This window comes from Ranitomeya variabilis, chromosome 3, assembly GCF_051348905.1.
Source record: "Ranitomeya variabilis isolate aRanVar5 chromosome 3, aRanVar5.hap1, whole genome shotgun sequence".
Taxonomy (NCBI): domain Eukaryota; kingdom Metazoa; phylum Chordata; class Amphibia; order Anura; family Dendrobatidae; genus Ranitomeya; species Ranitomeya variabilis.
Window position 1 is genome coordinate 221,095,096 of NC_135234.1, and position 17,276 is coordinate 221,112,371.

General features: G+C 43.4%; 1 long non-coding RNA gene across 1 annotated transcript in view; it reads left to right on the forward strand.

The window, feature by feature from the left end:
- The first annotated feature begins 3,677 nt into the window (after positions 1-3,677).
- The window catches only part of LOC143818092 (uncharacterized), a 52,005-nt gene continuing 38,406 nt past the window's right edge, over positions 3,678-17,276 (forward strand). Inside the window, exon 1 of the long non-coding RNA XR_013224303.1 lies at positions 3,678-3,806. This is a non-coding gene — a long non-coding RNA (uncharacterized LOC143818092). The remainder of the gene's footprint in view (positions 3,807-17,276) is intronic.

Below are 17,276 nucleotides of genomic sequence, written 5' to 3' on the forward strand. Positions count from 1 at the left end.
TACTGGATTCTGGAGTGGATGGGTAGCCAATGTAATGACTGGCACAAGGTAGAAGCATTGGTGTAACGGTTGGTGAGGAATATGATTCTGGCAGCAGAATTCAGGACAGATTGGAGCGGGGAGAGTTTGGTAAGAGGGAGTCCGATTAGTAGAGAGTTACAATAGTCCAGACGAGAATGAATAAGTGAGACAGTAAGAGTTTTTGCAGAGTCGAAAGTAAGAAAAGGGCGAATTCTAGAAATGTTTTTGAGATGCAGATAAGAAGTGCGAGCCAGTGATCGGATGTGGGGGGTGAATGAAAGCTCGGAATCAAGGATGACCCCAAGACAGCGGGCATGTTGCTTTGGAATAATTGTGGAACCGCACACGGAGATGGCAATGTCAGGCAAAGGTAGGTTAGTAGAGGGAGAGAACACGAGGAGTTCAGTTTTTGACAGGTTCAGTTTCAGATAGAGGGAGGACATGATGTTAGAAACAGCGGTAAGACAATCACTGGTGTTTTCTAAAAAGGTCGGCGTGATAACAGGAGAAAAGGCATATACGTTTAATATCCCCCAGAAGGAATACTCAAGTTTTTTTTGCAGCCCTCAGGTTGGTTCAATCTGAAAATACCCTCAGACCAAAAAAAGTCATCCACCCCATGATCTCCAGGCTGCTGGGGCAATGGAGACTTGAAAAAACGAAATAATGGGTGTTTATGAGTTGAGCAACTTTTCTGTTTTGATTTTAGAGGCTGTTCCGATCAGGAGATGTAATAGGGCATATTGAAGGGGTTTTAAAAAAGTTATTAATATTTCTTTTATCTGATTTTATATCTAACAAAATGCCCCAAAATATTAAAAGCTATTCTCTTATAATAAAATTAAACTATAATTGTAATTAACTGAGTGTTGTGCAATAAATATTTTATGCACAACTACTAAGTTAAATGGATTATCGGGGGCTTTTATTTTTTTCCTATGAAGCTAAGAACTTACTAGCAAGTAGTTGCTAACTACCTGCCTGTTCTGCCCTGTGAAAATCAGGATCTCATGTCCTGATTCTGCTCTGAAGCATTACAATGAAACCCTGCAAAGTGCCCTGGATGAAGTGGCACCTCCTATACATAGAACAACTCGGCACAGACGGCGACAACCGTGGCACACGCTGCAAACACGTTTCCTGCAGCAGTGCTCCAGGTGCGCCGAACGTCTGTGGAGAAAATCTAATCTACCCGAAGATTTCATCCATTATAAGTTCATGCTAAAAACATACAACTCTGCCCTTCACCTCTCCAAACAAACCTATTTCAACACCCTCATCACCTCCCTGTCAAATAACCCTAAACGTCTCTTTGACACTTTCCAGTCCCTACTCAACCCAAGAGAGCAGGCCCCAACCACAGATCTCCGCGCTGACGATCTGGCCAATTACTTCAAAGAAACAATTGACCACATTCGACAGGAAATCATCTCCCAATCTCTTCATACCATGCACTGTCCTCCCTCCCCCACTGCATCTAGTTCACTCTCTGACTTTGAACCAGTTACAGAAGAAGAAGTAAGCAGGCTCCTTGCATCTTCTCGCCCGACCACTTGCACCAGTGACCCCATTCCGTCACATCTCCTCTAGTCCCTTTCCCGGGCTGTCACCTCCCACCTAACAAAAATATTCAACCTTTCCCTCACTTCCGGTATTTTTCCCTCCTCATTTAAGCATGCCATCATACATCCATTACTTAAAAAAACCTCCCTCGACCAAAATTGTGCCGCTAATTTTATAGACCTGTCTCCAATCTTCCCTTCATCTCTAAACTCCTCGAACGCCTGGTCCACTCCCGTCTTACCCGCTATCTCTCAGATAACTCTCTTTTCGACCCTCTTCAATCTGGCTTCCGCTCTTTACACTCTACTGAAACTGCCCTCACTAAAGTCTCTAATGACCTACTAACAGCTAAATCTAATGGTCACTACTCCATGCTAATTCTCTTGGATCTCTCTGCAGCATTCGACACTGTGGATCATCAGCTCCTCCTCACTATGCTCCGCTCCATCGGCCTCAAGGATACCGTTCTCTCTTGGTTTTCCTCCTATCTCTCTGAACGATCCTTCACTGTATGTTTTGCTGGTTCCTCCTCCTCTCACCTTCCCCTTACTGTTGGGGTTCCTCAAGGATCAGTACTAGGCCCCCTCCTCTTCTCTATGTATACTGCCGCTATTGGACAAACAATCAGTAGATTTGGTTTCCAGTACCATCTCTATGCTGACGACACCCAATTATACACCTCTTCTCCTGTTATCACGCCAACCTTTTTAGAAAACACCAGTGATTGTCTTACCGCTGTCTCTAACATCATGTCCTCCCTCTATCTGAAACTGAACCTGTCAAAAACTGAACTCCTCGTGTTCTCTCCCTCTACTAACCTACCTTTGCCTGACATTGCCATCTCCGTGTGCGGTTCCACCATTACTCCAAAGCAACATGCCCGCTGTCTTGGGGTCATCCTTGATTCCGAGCTTTCATTCACCCCCCACATCCGATCACTGGCTCGCTCTTCTTATCTGCATCTCAAAAACATTTCTAGAATTCGCCCTTCTCTTACTTTCGACTCTGCAAAAACTCTTACTGTCTCACTTATTCATTCTCGTCTGGACTATTGTAACTCTCTACTAATCGGCCTCCCTCTTACCAAACTCTCCCCGCTCCAATCTGTGCTGAATGCTGCAGCCAGGATCATATTCCTCATCAACCGTTACACCGATGCCTCTACCTTGTGCCAGTCATTACACTGGCTACCCATCCACTCCAGAATCCAGTACAAAACTACTACCCTCATCCACAAAGCACTCCATGGCTCAGCACCACCCTACATCTCCTCTCTGGTCTCAGTCTACCACCCTACCCGTGCCCTCCCCTCCGCTAATGACCTCAGGTTAGCATCCTCAATAATCAGAACCTCCCACTCCCGTCTCCAAGACTTTACACGTGCTGCGCCGATTCTTTGGAATGCATTACCTAGGTTAATACGATTATTCCCGAATCCCCACAGTTTTAAGCGTGCCCTAAAAACTCATTTGTTCAGACTGGCCTACCGCATCAATGCATTAACCTAACCATCCCTGTGTGGCCCATTCAAAGAAAAAACAAACAAACCATAATCAGGTTCCTCTCATACACTTTATGCAATTAATAGCCCTCTGTGTCTGTACTGCTACATACTTAGGCAGTTAATTGGTCCATGCAGCTTTACATGAACACCCGAGCCTTACACTATGGCTGGTCCAAATAACGAAAGCAATTGTTACCATCCACCTCTCGTGTCCCCCCTTTTCCTCATAGTTTGTAAGCTTGCGAGCAGGGCCCTCATTCCTACTGGTATCTGTTTTGAACTGTGAATTCTGTTATGCTGTAATGTCTATTGTCTGTACAAGTCCCCTCTATAATTTGTAAAGCGCTGCGGAATATGATGGCGCTCTATAAATAAAAATTATTATTATTATTATTATTATCTTTCCCAGCTCAGGCAGCGATGGTCCTGTTTCCTTTCATCTCACATATCTCACATCAACAGAGCAGTCATTTCTTTTCTAGGTCTGCTCTGTTAACGGGGCGTTACTGCTAACATCATGGCGACTAAAAGCCAACTGCCCTCATACAGCGGAGAGCTTTGCTGTTAATCAACCTGACATCGACAGTGATGCCCGGTCAGCAGAGCATAGCAGAAGAGAAAAAACTGCTCTGTCTATGTGACATCACAAGAAGCAGATGAACTGTCAGCAGGAACAGTTCAGGAGCTGGAAGAGATCTTTTCAGGGCAGAAAGTGCAGGTAATTAGAAACTACCTGCCAGAAAGTCCTTGGCAGCATAGGAAAAAGAAAGTCCCATGTAACCCATTTAAGTGGATGTACCAATTTGATTAGTTTCTCATAATTAAAATGGACCATAATTTTAGGACACAAAAAGAATAGTGATCCGAATTCTTCTGATTGTTAGAAACAAATGCTTGTCGAAAAATCGGAAGCATAAATAGTTTATAACAAGGTGCCATCACAGCTATTATGTTAGCATGGCCACAGCTTAATTAAACTACGCATTAAAATACTAGCAGTAAAAAATATTAATTATGCTAGAAATTACAGCCACCATTATTGTGTAAATATCGTCCCCATGTTACAGAAGACGTGCATCAATAAAGCAGGCACAAACCTACATATAACATCTGTGGTCCCTGTGCTCATCCTAGCCTGTGCTTCAGGAAGAGAGACGTTCATCTTAAAGCATGCAGATAGAAGCTAAGTGCACTTTGCAAATCTATTGGGAAAACTATAATCATGTATTGGAGAATTGCAACAATTAACAACAATTCCCTAAGGTATTGTAATCTGTTATCAGACCAATACTATGATAGCAGCTCCCACATAAGAGGGACTTTCTAATATTATTCCTCATGAAATATAATGTGACATGATGGAAGTACATTGTGTATATTCTTCATAGACTGCATGCTGATTGAATTCCAATCAAATAATCAAATAAATGTACAATATAATAAATGATATGTGCAAAATGTGGTCATTATCTACTTAGTGTAAGTGAATCTTCAAACATACATGATGAAGCAGTCATACAGCAATGAGTTATGGATGTGAGCTGCATAAAATAAATAATACAGCTGTACCATACTTTTCTAAGTACATAAATACAGTACATGCACACATACAGTACATGCATACATGCAGTCAGCTATGGTGCAATGTTTAAAATACTGATTTGCTAGTAGGGTATTATATATCTTACATTGATGTCTGTAGATAACTTTTTATGACCAGTGCACCTTCTGGGTGGTAGTCATATCTGATGATAAATCGCAGAGGAATGTTCTACTATTTGGATAGTTTCACCAGAGCTGGATTCCTTTTCTCATGGTTGCTGTTGGCCCGAGGGGTCAGTCATCATCGTCCCCACCTTGCTGTCAAATCCTGGATATACTGGTCTGACTGGAGGTCGTTATTGCAGCAACCCAGCCCAGTGACCATTTAGAAGATCTGGTCATGTCAGTTAGGGCGCGGTGGACAAATGTCCCTCCTGGGGGATAAGTCAAAGCTATTATGATGGATAATTATTAGGGAATCTTTTATTTGAGGCAACTGAAATTTTGACAAAGAATAAGCATCAATTACTAGAGAACATTTAACATAGTGACATAATGTAGATTGTAGTCCTGTCTCCCATTGTACCGGTATGTCAATTATCTAGCCATGTTTAGTTCTACTCACTCTACTTGGTTCAGAAAACTTTGTAAAAAAAAGTAAGCATGCCTAAATTGTATATAAAGACATAAACGTTTTGCCTGGGTCTGGGATTCTAAAAAAAATGGCTCATTGCGGACAATATTTTCATATTAAAAAATAACCATTGCTTCCTATTCATCAGCCACTATCCAAAACTGCTGCTTTGTTGCTCCATGCTGGTTCTGCAGCAATGATGTCAGGTCCATAATTCATGTGAACACTGCAGCCAATTACTGGCCTTGGCAGTCACGGGCTTTCATGCAAAAATCACTGCTGCAGCCAGACATTGGTCTTGGAAGCCATGTGCAGTACTTGCCAATGGTGCCACTGCAGCCAATCACTGGATGAGGATGTTAATAAAACTCCATTGGGCATGATTGCAAGATCCAAGGCACGTCTAACCTGGGGGAATCAAGACAGCTTTTCTCCTCTCTGTAATGAGAGATAATAATGCAGATATTTTCCACTGCTGCCCTGCACTGTTATGACCCCAACAATGCAAATGATATACCGTAGTACAGTATTTATCAAGCAGTATATTCCCAATACCGATAGGAGACCCACAGATTCGGACCCATAAAGTCCACCAACTGACAGACTACAGAAGATTAGTGTGTTTAGTCCTTCGACAACGTATGTTACTAAAAGTTGCTGCGTTTTCACAACTGTTTGCACATAGGACAGGACACATAGCCCATTGGGAAGAACAAGTGCCCATTTGGATGCTGCATTTTTATTTTTGCAGAGCACAGGGATTCTGTTTCTAGAAAATTACCATAATTACGTTACTGTTTTATGACACTGGGGTTAAAAATGGATGGGCAAGTTGTAGTTTAGTTATTTGCTAAGGGACCATATTGAGATGTGAAATATTGTTTTTATGCAGCAGTGACTTTTATTTGCAGCAAATCTACTTTAGTCCAAAAGAAACTTGCCATCTGTTTTAATGCTAAAAACACTGACAGGGAAGAAGCACTTAAATGTACTCCAACCAGACAGGAGCGTCAGATAGAAAGGTCTGTGAGAAGAATCCGGAGGCTGGCGGAGTACCCCTTAGAGACTTAGAAGGCATACTTCTCTGGGGTCAGCTATATTTTAGATACTTAGTTTTATTCTGTATATCAGATCCATTTTTCCAGAATGTGTTACTATCAATCGAAAAGAACTGGAAGAATAATAGAGAGGTGACATCTGCTAAATGTACTCTCACTGCCAGAACATTACTGAATCTCTGACTGTGGCCTGCAGTGTCAGGTAGTCTTTATTTTTTTTTATATTGGGAATACATTCTGAACGTATTGATATTATGGACAACGGCTTCTTAGCAGATGATTTCCAAACCCTACAACTATTATCACTGCTGCCAAATGGTAAAAACATCTATAAGATGCTTATCTTTTAAATAGGACACGGATGCCACACCATTAGTACCAGAGTGCTCATAGGCCCAGAACATGACAGTAATAGTCCTTAGCGGGCATGTTATCCATAGTAGGATCATCGCTAGAATCCGCAGTCACATATCCATATAAAGGAACGTGATCGTTCCTTTAATAACATCAATACACTGCCGGGCACAGCCATTGGTGGCAAAGAAATAAGCCAAAAGTAAACTAAAGAGGTCAAAGCTTATTTTGTGCATTTAATTGATTTTAGTTGACATATACAATTAAACTCATACCCAGCTATAGTTATACAGGGTGTCCAATGAAAACATGTTTTCACCTAGACACAAGATAAGCGATAACTTATTGATTGGTGGTGGCCGACCACTGTGACCCATTCCAAATGGCAGAACAGGGCATTTTTATCCCCTGTAGAATGGAGCTGCAGCACCTTTGCTCAACTGCCGCTCCATTCATTCCCTATGGGGCTGCCATCAGGGCAGGGACTAAAATTCAGCCGTGGCATTTGAAGTTACACAGGCCCACTTGTCGCCTGGTGAATGTATAATATCTTTGTATGCTTGTAGGTTACAAGAAGTGAGGGGAGTGTAACATGACTATATAACATATAATCACAGCTGTATCCAGCATTACAGCACAGTCCCCATAGAATGTAATACAGCACAGTCCCCATAGAATGTAATGCAGCACAGCCCCCATAGAATGTAATACAGCACAGCCCCATAGAATGTAATACAGCACAGTTCCCATAGAATGTAATACAGCACAGTCCCCATAGAATGTAATACAGCCAGCCCCCATAGAATGTAATGCAGCACAGCCCCCATAGAATGTAAAGTATCCAGTCCCCATAGAATGTAATGCAGCACAGCCCCATAGAATGTAATATAGCACAGCCCCCATAGAATGTAATACAGCACAGTCCCCATAGAATGTAATGCAGCACAGCCCCCATAGAATGTAATACAGCACAGCCCCCATAGAATGTAATACAGCCAGCCCCCATAGAATGTAATGCAGCACAGCCCCATAGAATGTAATGCAGCACAGCCACCCATAGAATGTAATACAGCCAGCCCCTATAGAATGTAATGCAGCACAGCCCCCATAGAATGTAATGCAGCACAGCCCCCATAGAATGTAATACAGCCAGCCCCTATAGAATGTAATACAGCACAGCCCCCATAGAATGTAATACAGCCAGCCCCCATAGAATGTAATACAGCACAGCCCCCATAGAATGTAATACAGCACAGACCCCATAGAATGTAATACAGCACAGCCCCCATAGAATGTAATACAGCCAGCCCCTATAGAATGTAATGCAGCACAGCCCCCATAGAATGTAATGCAGCACAGCCCCCATAGAATGTAATACAGCCAGCCCCTATAGAATGTAATACAGCACAGCCCCCATAGAATGGAATACAGCCAGCCCCTATAGAATGTAATACAGCACAGCCCCCATAGAATGTAATACAGCACAGCCCCCATAGAATGTAATACAGCACAGCCCCCATAGAATGTAATGCAGCACAGCCCCCATAGAATGTAATGCAGCACATCCCCCATAGAATGTAATGCAGCACAGCCCCCATAGAATGTAATACAGCCAGCCCCCATAGACTGTAATGCAGCACAGCCCCCATAGAATGTAATGCAGCACAGCCCCCATAGAATGTAATGCAGCACAGCCCCCATAGAATGTAATACAGCCAGCCCCCATAGAATGTAATGCAACACAGCCCCCATAGAATGTAAAGCAGCCAGTCCCCATAGAATGTAATGCAGCACAGCCCCCATAGAATGTAAAGCAGCCAGTTCCCATAGAATGTAATGCAGCCCCCCCACCCCAAAAGCCCCACAATCCAATTATCACTCATTGATATATATATAATAAAAAAAAAAATACTCTACTCACCTCTCCTCGTGCCCCGCGTTGCTCCTGGCTCCGGTCTCAGCAGCTGCAGTCTGCCCGCCCAACACACAGCAGGTGCGCGATGATATGACGTCATCGCACACACGCAGTGTCAGCGCCAGGCATAGTGGGGAATGATGGGAGAGGGAGCGTCAGCGGACGCTGTCTCTTCCATCATTGCATTCAACTGTACCGGCGTCTATGACGCCGGTATAGTTGAATGAGGGGCGGGGACTGTGCCAACAGCGGGGGGAGTGTGCCGACAGCGGGGGGAGTGTGCCGACAGCGGCACACTCGAGCAACCCACTGCTGCCACCGGCCCTTCTGGCATTTGCCAGAACTGCCCTATGGCCAGCCCGGCCCTGGCTGCCATGCACTGCATTTGGCTTTTTGCCCTAGTACTATGGATCAGCAGTTGGGCATTCCGGTCTAATGGGTATAAAAGTGCCATGGGTTTAGGTGATAACGTATTTTCACTGGACAATTCTTTAATATTCCACTAAAAAGAACTGGAAAGTAGATATATGCTGCCCAATCTATGGGAAGCATGTATCTGACACTGGATGTATGATTTCAGCCAGGTATGTTTGACTCTGAAACACTGCAGAATTTCACAGAAAAATGTACATAGATTGTAAGCTTGTGAGCAGGGCCCTCATTCCTCTTGGTATCTGTTTTGATCTACTGTATGTGCTTATTGTTATGCTGTGATGTCTATTGTCCCCTCTAAAATGTAAAGTGCTGTGAATATGTCGGCGCTATGGAAATAAAATTATTATTATTCGTACTAAAGCTGCTGGGGACTAATCAGACAGGTTGGTCCCTGGCGGCTTCTCCTGCTAGCTCCCCTTGAGTGACAGCTCTCTCCCCATAGGGAAAAACCTGTCACTCCAGAGAGGCCGCTCTCCAACTAGTCTCTTTAAGGTATGTTCTTCAGTGAAACACTATAGCATTTCGTAGTAAAATATACCTTGCTAAGATCATACAGCCAATGTCCGATACATGCGTCATACGGATCGGGAAGTATGTGTCCGCTGTCAGGTTCCCTTTAAATACACCTCTCTCTTTCACTTCCTTTTTTGTCTTGTTGTGTCCTGTGTTTTGTGTCTTAGAGTTAAGGCTCCTTGCACCCTATGGACCAGTAACTAGTGGGTTTTGTCCATAGGTCACATATTCTTGCATTTGAGCCTTATATCATTACTTAATACGTAAAGCTTCAACTGTCTCTTGCTGCCATTGATTCATCCATGTTTTATCACAAGCTCTTGTTGATGACATTTGTTTTTCTCTATTGTATTTCTCTGTTCAATGCTTGCCATTATTAAAGGGACAGTGTCACCCCCTCCAGCTGTTATAAACTAAAAGAGCCACCTTGTGCAGCAGTAAAGCTGCATTCTACCAAGGTGACTCTTTTAGTTTTTGTTGCTGTTATTCCCAAAATAAAGCGTTTTATAACTTCTCCAAAATACCTTTCTTTAGACCTGGAGGCAGGTCTGAACCCCGCTCTTTGAAGCGCCAAACTGCCGTCAGTCATATCTTCTGGGGCGCTGGTCGCCGCCCCTTCAGCACTGTTTTCCTTGGAAATCCGGCGCCTGCGCTGTGCTCTTCTGCCTGGGGCAGGCGCATTGAGCATTGGCCGTCTGACCTCACCTGCTGGGTTGCAGACTGCGCCTGTGCGGGCAGTGCGGCCACCCAGCTACTGAATCCCCGCCCCGCAGTGTGTTATGCATTATGCACAGCGCAGGCGCCGGATTTCCGAGGAAAACAGCACTGAGGGGGCGGCGACCAGCGCCCCAGAAGATATGACTGACGGCAGTTTGGCGCTTCAAAGAGCGGGGTTCAGACCTGCCTCCAGGTCTAAAGAAAGGTATTTTGGAGAAGTTATAAAACGCTTTATTTTGGGAATAACAGCAACAAAAACTAAAAGAGCCACCTTGGTAGAATGCAGCTTTACTGCTGCACAAGGTGGCTCTTTTAGTTTATAACGGCTGGAGGGGGTGACAGTGTCCCTTTATTTTCTGAAAAATCTCAATAAAAATTACAATTAAAGAAAAAAATGAAACCCTTTGGGAAATTATTGGGGAAATGATAGGTACAATTTGGTCTGGCAGCAATTAACTCGATGGTGATCAGTCACATAACTAAAAAATCTCGCCATAAGGCAGGATTAACATTACATGTAACTTATAATAACAATAGTGACTTAACCAGTAAAGCAAAGCAAAAAAAAAAAAACATTTTCCAGCATCACAACCCTGTCCTAAGGCACTCTAAGATAGCATGTGCTAATTATGTATATTTATCTGGGAACATTTAGGTTGTTGCCTTTATGAAGGCCGTAATTACCTACTGTGAATAATGTGTTAAATCTTTTGTCTGTTTAGTCCAAAATAACTGTTGTTTCCATCCACATATTTGACATGTTCCGCAGCGTTAAAAAAACAAGGATGCAACATGTAAAACATGACAAAGAAAGGCACAAGGCAAGAAAGAAATGCAGGCTGTCCTTGATAAAATTTGCATTACTTTAAATTGTTGGCAGATAGAAAGCTAAGTATATCAGAACCTGTCTTCCCTGTTCTGCGCGGTTTCTTGAGATGCCTGTTATATAAATTGAAAACAAGTTGTACATTTTAATGCACCTTACCGAGCATTACACAGAAAACAAATGGATTCTGCGTGTCTACTGGCCCGTACTCAAATTTAGCCCCAAGAAACATTTTAGAATAGAGGCTTAGAAAGCATTGCCCTCTAGTGGTAATACATTTAAATCATATAACTAAGGAAAACTCGCTGTAGCATGAAAATTTACATTTCTGTGTGTTCTCATGACCCATTACAGCATGCTTCGAAAAGGAACACTAGAAAGACATTCCTTGCTAGCCATGTCGGCAAGTTATGTAAAGAAAAGCGTTAGGTTTTCATATCTGTTTTGCACAGAACTATAAATCATTATTCTTTTTATTACAGTGTGTTCCTTTTGTTATAGGTCTCTTTGTATTAGTATACATTCACCAAAAAGACATATAGTACTGACAAGGTTGATCTTTATATATACAGTGGGGAAAAAAAGGATTTAGTCAGCCATCAAGTGTGCAAGTTCTGTCACTTAAAAAGATGAGATAGGCCTCTAATTGACATCATAGGTAGACCACAACTGTGAGAGTTAAAATGAGAAAGCAAATCCAGAAAATCACCTTGCCTCAACTGGCAAGATTTATCTAGCAAATTATGGTGGAAAATAAGTATTTAGTCACCTAAAAACATGCAAGATTTCTGGATCTCACAGACCTGTAACTTCTTTAAGATGCTCCTCTGTCCTCCACTCATTACCTGTAGTAATGGCACCTGTTTGAACTTGTTATCAGTATTAAATCACCTGTCCACAACCTCAATCAGTCACACTCCAAGCTCCACTATGGTGAAGACCAAAGAGCTGTCGAAGGACACCAGAAACAAAATTGTAGCCCTGCACCAGGCTGGGAAGACTGAATCTGCAATAGGCAACAGCTTGGTGTGATGAAATCAACTGTGGGAGCAATAATAAGAAAATGGAAGACATACAAGACCACTGATAATCTCCCTCCATCTGGAGCTCCACGCAAGATCTCACCCCGTGGGGTCAAAATGATCACAAGAACAGTGAGCAAAAATCCCAGAACCACACGGGGGGACCTAGTAAATGACCTGCATAGAGATGGGACCACCATAACAAAGGCTACCATCAGTAACACACTACGCCGCTAGGGACTCAGATCCTGCAGTGCTAGACATGTCCCCCTGCTTAAGCCAGTACATGTCCGGGCCCATTTGAAGTTTGCTAGAGAGCATTTGGATTAACCAGAAGAGTATTGGGAGAATGTCATATGGTCTTATGAAACCAAAGTAGAACTGTTTGGTAGAAACAAAACTCGTGTTTGGAGGAGACAGAATGCTGAGTTGCATCCAAAGAACACCATTCCTACAGTGAGGCATGGGGGTGGCATCATGCTTTGGGGCTGTTTCTCTGCAAAGGGACCAGGATGAATGTTCTGTGTGCATGAAAGAATGAATGGGGCCATGTATGGTAAGATTTTGAGTGCAAACCTCCTTCCATCAGCAAGGGCATTAAAGATGAAACGTGGATGGGTTTTTCAGCATGATAATGATCCCAGGCACACCGCCAAGGCAATGAAGGAGTGGCTTCGTAAGAAGCATATGAAGGTCCTGGAGTGGCCTAGCCAGTCTCCAGATCTCAACCTCATAGACAACCTTTGGAGGGAGTTGAAAGTCCATGTTGCCCAGCGACAGGCCCAAAACATCACTGCCCTAGGGGAGATCTGCATGGAGGAATGGGCCAACATACCACCAACAGTGTGTGCCAACCTTGTGAAGACAGAAAACTTTTGACCTCTGTCATTGCCAACATAGGATATATAACAAAATATTGACATGAACTTTTGTTAATGACCAAATACTTATTTTCCACCATAATTCGCAAAATAGATCTTGCCAAATCAGACAAGGTGATTTTCTGGATTTGTTGTCTCATTTTGACTCTCATAGTTGTGGTCTACCTATGATGTCAATTACATGCCTCTCTCTGTTCTTTTTAAGTGGGAGAACTTGTACAATTGGTGGCTGACTAAATATTTTTTCCTCCACTGTATGTAGAACTAAATAGAAACATCAGGAACTATTCTCGTTGGATGGTGACATCTGTGGAATTTCTCAAAGAAGGGTGTTTTTCAACAGGCAGCATATCTTCATGAGGCAGGTTTCATGCCATGTCCTACTTCCTGTTCAGAACACTGCCAGGTGCTTCGCCTGAATACTTTTGTCAGAGCCACTGATACCATCGCATACTGAATAAAAAAAAGCTTCTGCAGGCAGGTGCCGGTCATGGCACCTGTGCTGCAGCATAATCGCATGGTTACTTTGCACTTATTCTCAGATTTACTTGAGCGAGATATAAAAAAAGTAATTTTGAAAATGGCGTCGCCCATGCCTGCGCAATAGCAGGTGTCAGCGATCTCCTAGAACTGCTACTGCGCAGGCACGGGCAACGCCATCTTGGTAGAGGACATTTGCGTGCACCATTTTAAAAATGTCATTTTTTTTTACCTCGCTCAAGTAAATCTGCAAAAGGGAATATGTGCAAAGTAACCATGCGATTATGCTGCAGTGCAGCACATTTTTTATTCAGTATTAGGGTTGAGCGAAACGGATCGGACAAATTAAAAAATCGCCGACTTTCGGCAAAGTCGGGTTTCATGAAACCCGACCCGATCCTAGCGTGGGATCGGCCATGCGGTCGGCGATCAGCGCGCAAAAGTCGCGTTTCGTATGATGCTTTCAGCACCATTTTTCAGCCAATGAAGGAGGACGCAGAGTGTGGGCAGCGTGATGACATAGGTCTCGGTCCCCACCATCTTAGAGAAGGGCATGACAGTGATTGGCTTGCTTTCTGCGGCGTCACAGGGGCTATAAAGGGGCGTGCACGCCGACCGCCATCTTACTTCTGCCGATCGTAGCATAGGGAGAGATTGCTGCAGCTTCATCAGAAGAAGGGATATAGTTAGGGAGGGAAGATTAACCCCCAAACTGCTTGTGCTGTAGCGATTTCCACTGCCCAACACCACCTTTGTTTTGCAGGGACAGTGGAGGCTATATTTTTGTGCATCAGCTCTGTAGCTTATTAGGCTGCCTTATAAGGTTCCCTGATAGCTGCATTGCTGTTTGCACCGCTGCTGTGCAAACCAACTGCTTTTTTAAAAGCAAAAATCCTGTTGCTCCTTTCTGCACAGTTATCTTGTTTATTTGTCCACACTTTTGTGTGCAGCAGTCCTTTTTATTGCTGCCATACTTGTCCTGAGATCATTGTAGGGAGATTGAAATTGTACTACAGTCCTTGTATTTTTTCATATATCTTCCAGCCACTTTCTGCCACTTACATTGCGTTGTTTTATACACTGGGCCTGAGTTTTCTTTCAGTCTCCCAAAAAAAAGGAGATTCAAATTCTCACAAAGTGGATATATTTTAGTCCTGTTAGTTTGTCGTATATCAGCCAGCCACTTTCTGCCACTTACATTGCGTTGTTTTATACACTGGGCCTGAGTTTTGGTTCAGTCTCCCCCCCAAAAAAGGGAGATTCAAATTCTCACAAAGTGGATATATTTCAGTCCTGTTAGTTTGTTGTATATCAGCCAGCCACTTTCTGCCACTTACATTGCGTTGTTTTATACACTGGGCCTGAGTTTTGGTTCAGTCTCCCCCCAAAAAAGGGAGATTCAAATTCTCACAAAGTGGATATATTTCAGTCCTGTTAGTTTGTCGTATATCAGCCAGCCACTTGCTGCCACTTACATTGCATTGTTTTATACACTGGGCTTGAGTTTTGGTTCAGTCTCCAAAAAAAAGGGAGATTTAAATTCTCAACAAGTTTATATACACCTTCTACCTTGTTTTACAGTACCATATAACGGTTGTTATTTTGGTTAGATTTTCCAAAAAATGAGGAAGTCTGGTGGAAGAGCCCGTGGTGGTGCATCTGGTGGTAGTGGCAAAAGCACAATAGCACCTAAGGCTGGAGGTGTTGAGCCAGATTTCAAATTATTTTGCCCCACCTTCCCCTGCTGACACGTAGCTTGCCTGAAAAATGTCTTGCTTTTGGCCTCCTCTTACTGACTTCTCCAATTCCTCCATTTGCAGCTGCTGAATGTCCACCATATGCCATTTTTATACCTCCCTAAATGGGCTGACTCCCCCCACAGGGCCGTGGTCACCACCTGGTGCAAGCACCCGTGCGAGTGCCATTTGCCTGGACAGGTGGTTGTGCCCACTCTTGGGCGACGGCACTGGCACAGGGTCCCTCACAGTACAATGAAGTGTCTCTGACGGTGGTGGTGCACAACCAACGTCAGACACACCATCGTAATATGAGGGGCCCTGTGCCAGTGGGAAGTGGTGACCACGGCACTCAGGGATTCTTGGGAGGTGCTCAAGTTGGGGATCCAACCCGTAAATAGCAACTAAAATTATACTTGGCACTCAGGAGACATTTGTTGAAGATCCAAAAGTAGATTTTATTTTAGTGCATCCAGCTCAACATATAAACGTTTTCGGTCTCGACAACTGAGACCTTCATCAGATATAGTTGTCAACGCTGCAGTGTATATACAAAAAACAAGAGAAATGCTTTTAAACAAAGAAAATACTGTTGCACAAAAACACATGAGAAACAGATGACAAGGTATGCAATCCATGCTGTATAAAATAAAGAGACAGTCTGCATACAAATATAAACTGTGACATGCAGTAAAGGTAGCAGGAGTGGGTGGTTGGATCCGGCCTGGACCAGCGTGAATCGTGAGTCCTGTACAAAAAAGTGCTGGAGAGTGTACGTGTTAAGGTTTATGCTAAAAAAAAAAATGAAAAGGTAACATTGAGAAGGTAACATGAAGAACATAGGATGTGACCTTGTGGTGGGTCTAGCATTGCGTCACAAGCACTATCCTAGGTGAAAGGATACGGGAGGTGGACTAATCTCCACTAATGAGTGTAGGGGTATGCAATTAGGGTGCACAGTGAGCTACCTGTAAAAAAGAGAGAATATGCATGAGAGCATTAAAGACAAAGGAGCTGCACAGTGAAGGGGCACAAAATATACTGTGGAATACAGGCCCTGTGCCAGTACCGCCGCCCACGAGAGAGTGTCCCCCCCACCTCGAACAGTGCTCTACCACTTGCAATACTTACCTCTCTCTGCTCCACCACTGTGTAGTCTGTGCTGTTAAATCCTTCAATGGCACTGCCAATACAAATTTGTTGAAATGATAGATGATAGTTAAAATATACAGGGGCCCTGGCCTCCATTTAGACCAGTTAATACTTTGTGCCTACTACCACTGTCTGCTACTCAGCAGAGGAAATTTTTTTGGCAGACATTTAGCCCACTTTATTATTTGGGCCTACTAACTGTGTCTGCCACTCATTACAGTTGACCTCCGCTAAACAAAGCAATGCCACCTGTTTAGTGCTGTTACCAATTTTGAACTGCATTTAGGCTACTTTATTATTTGGGCCTACCAACTGTGTCTGCCACTCATTACAGTTGTCCTCCACTGAACAAAGCAATGCCGCCTGTTTAGTCCTGTTACCAATTTTGAACTGCATTTAGGCTACTTTATTATTTGGGCCTACTAACTATGTCTGCCCCCCATTACAGTTGTCCTCCGCTGAACAAAGCAATGCCGCCTGTTTAGTCCTGTTACCAATTTTGAACAGCATTTAGGCTACATTATTATTTGGGCCTACTAACTGTGTCTGCCACTCATTACAGTTGTCCTCTGCTGAACAAAGCAATGCCGCCTGTTTATTCCTGTTACCAATTTTGAACTGCATTTAGGCTACTTTATTATTTGGGCCTACTAACTGTGTCTGCCCCTCATTACAGTTGTCCTCCGCTGAACAAAGCAATGCCGCCTGTTTAGTCCTGTTACCAATTTTGAACTGCATTTAGGCTACATTATTTGGGCCTACTAACTGTGTCTGCCACTCATTACAGTTGTCCTCCGCTGAACAAAGCAATGCTGCCTGTTTAGTCCTGTTACCAATTTTGAACTGCATTTAGGCTACTTTATTATTTGGGCCTACTAACTGTCTGCCACTCATTACAGTTGTCCTCCGCTGAATAAAGCAAT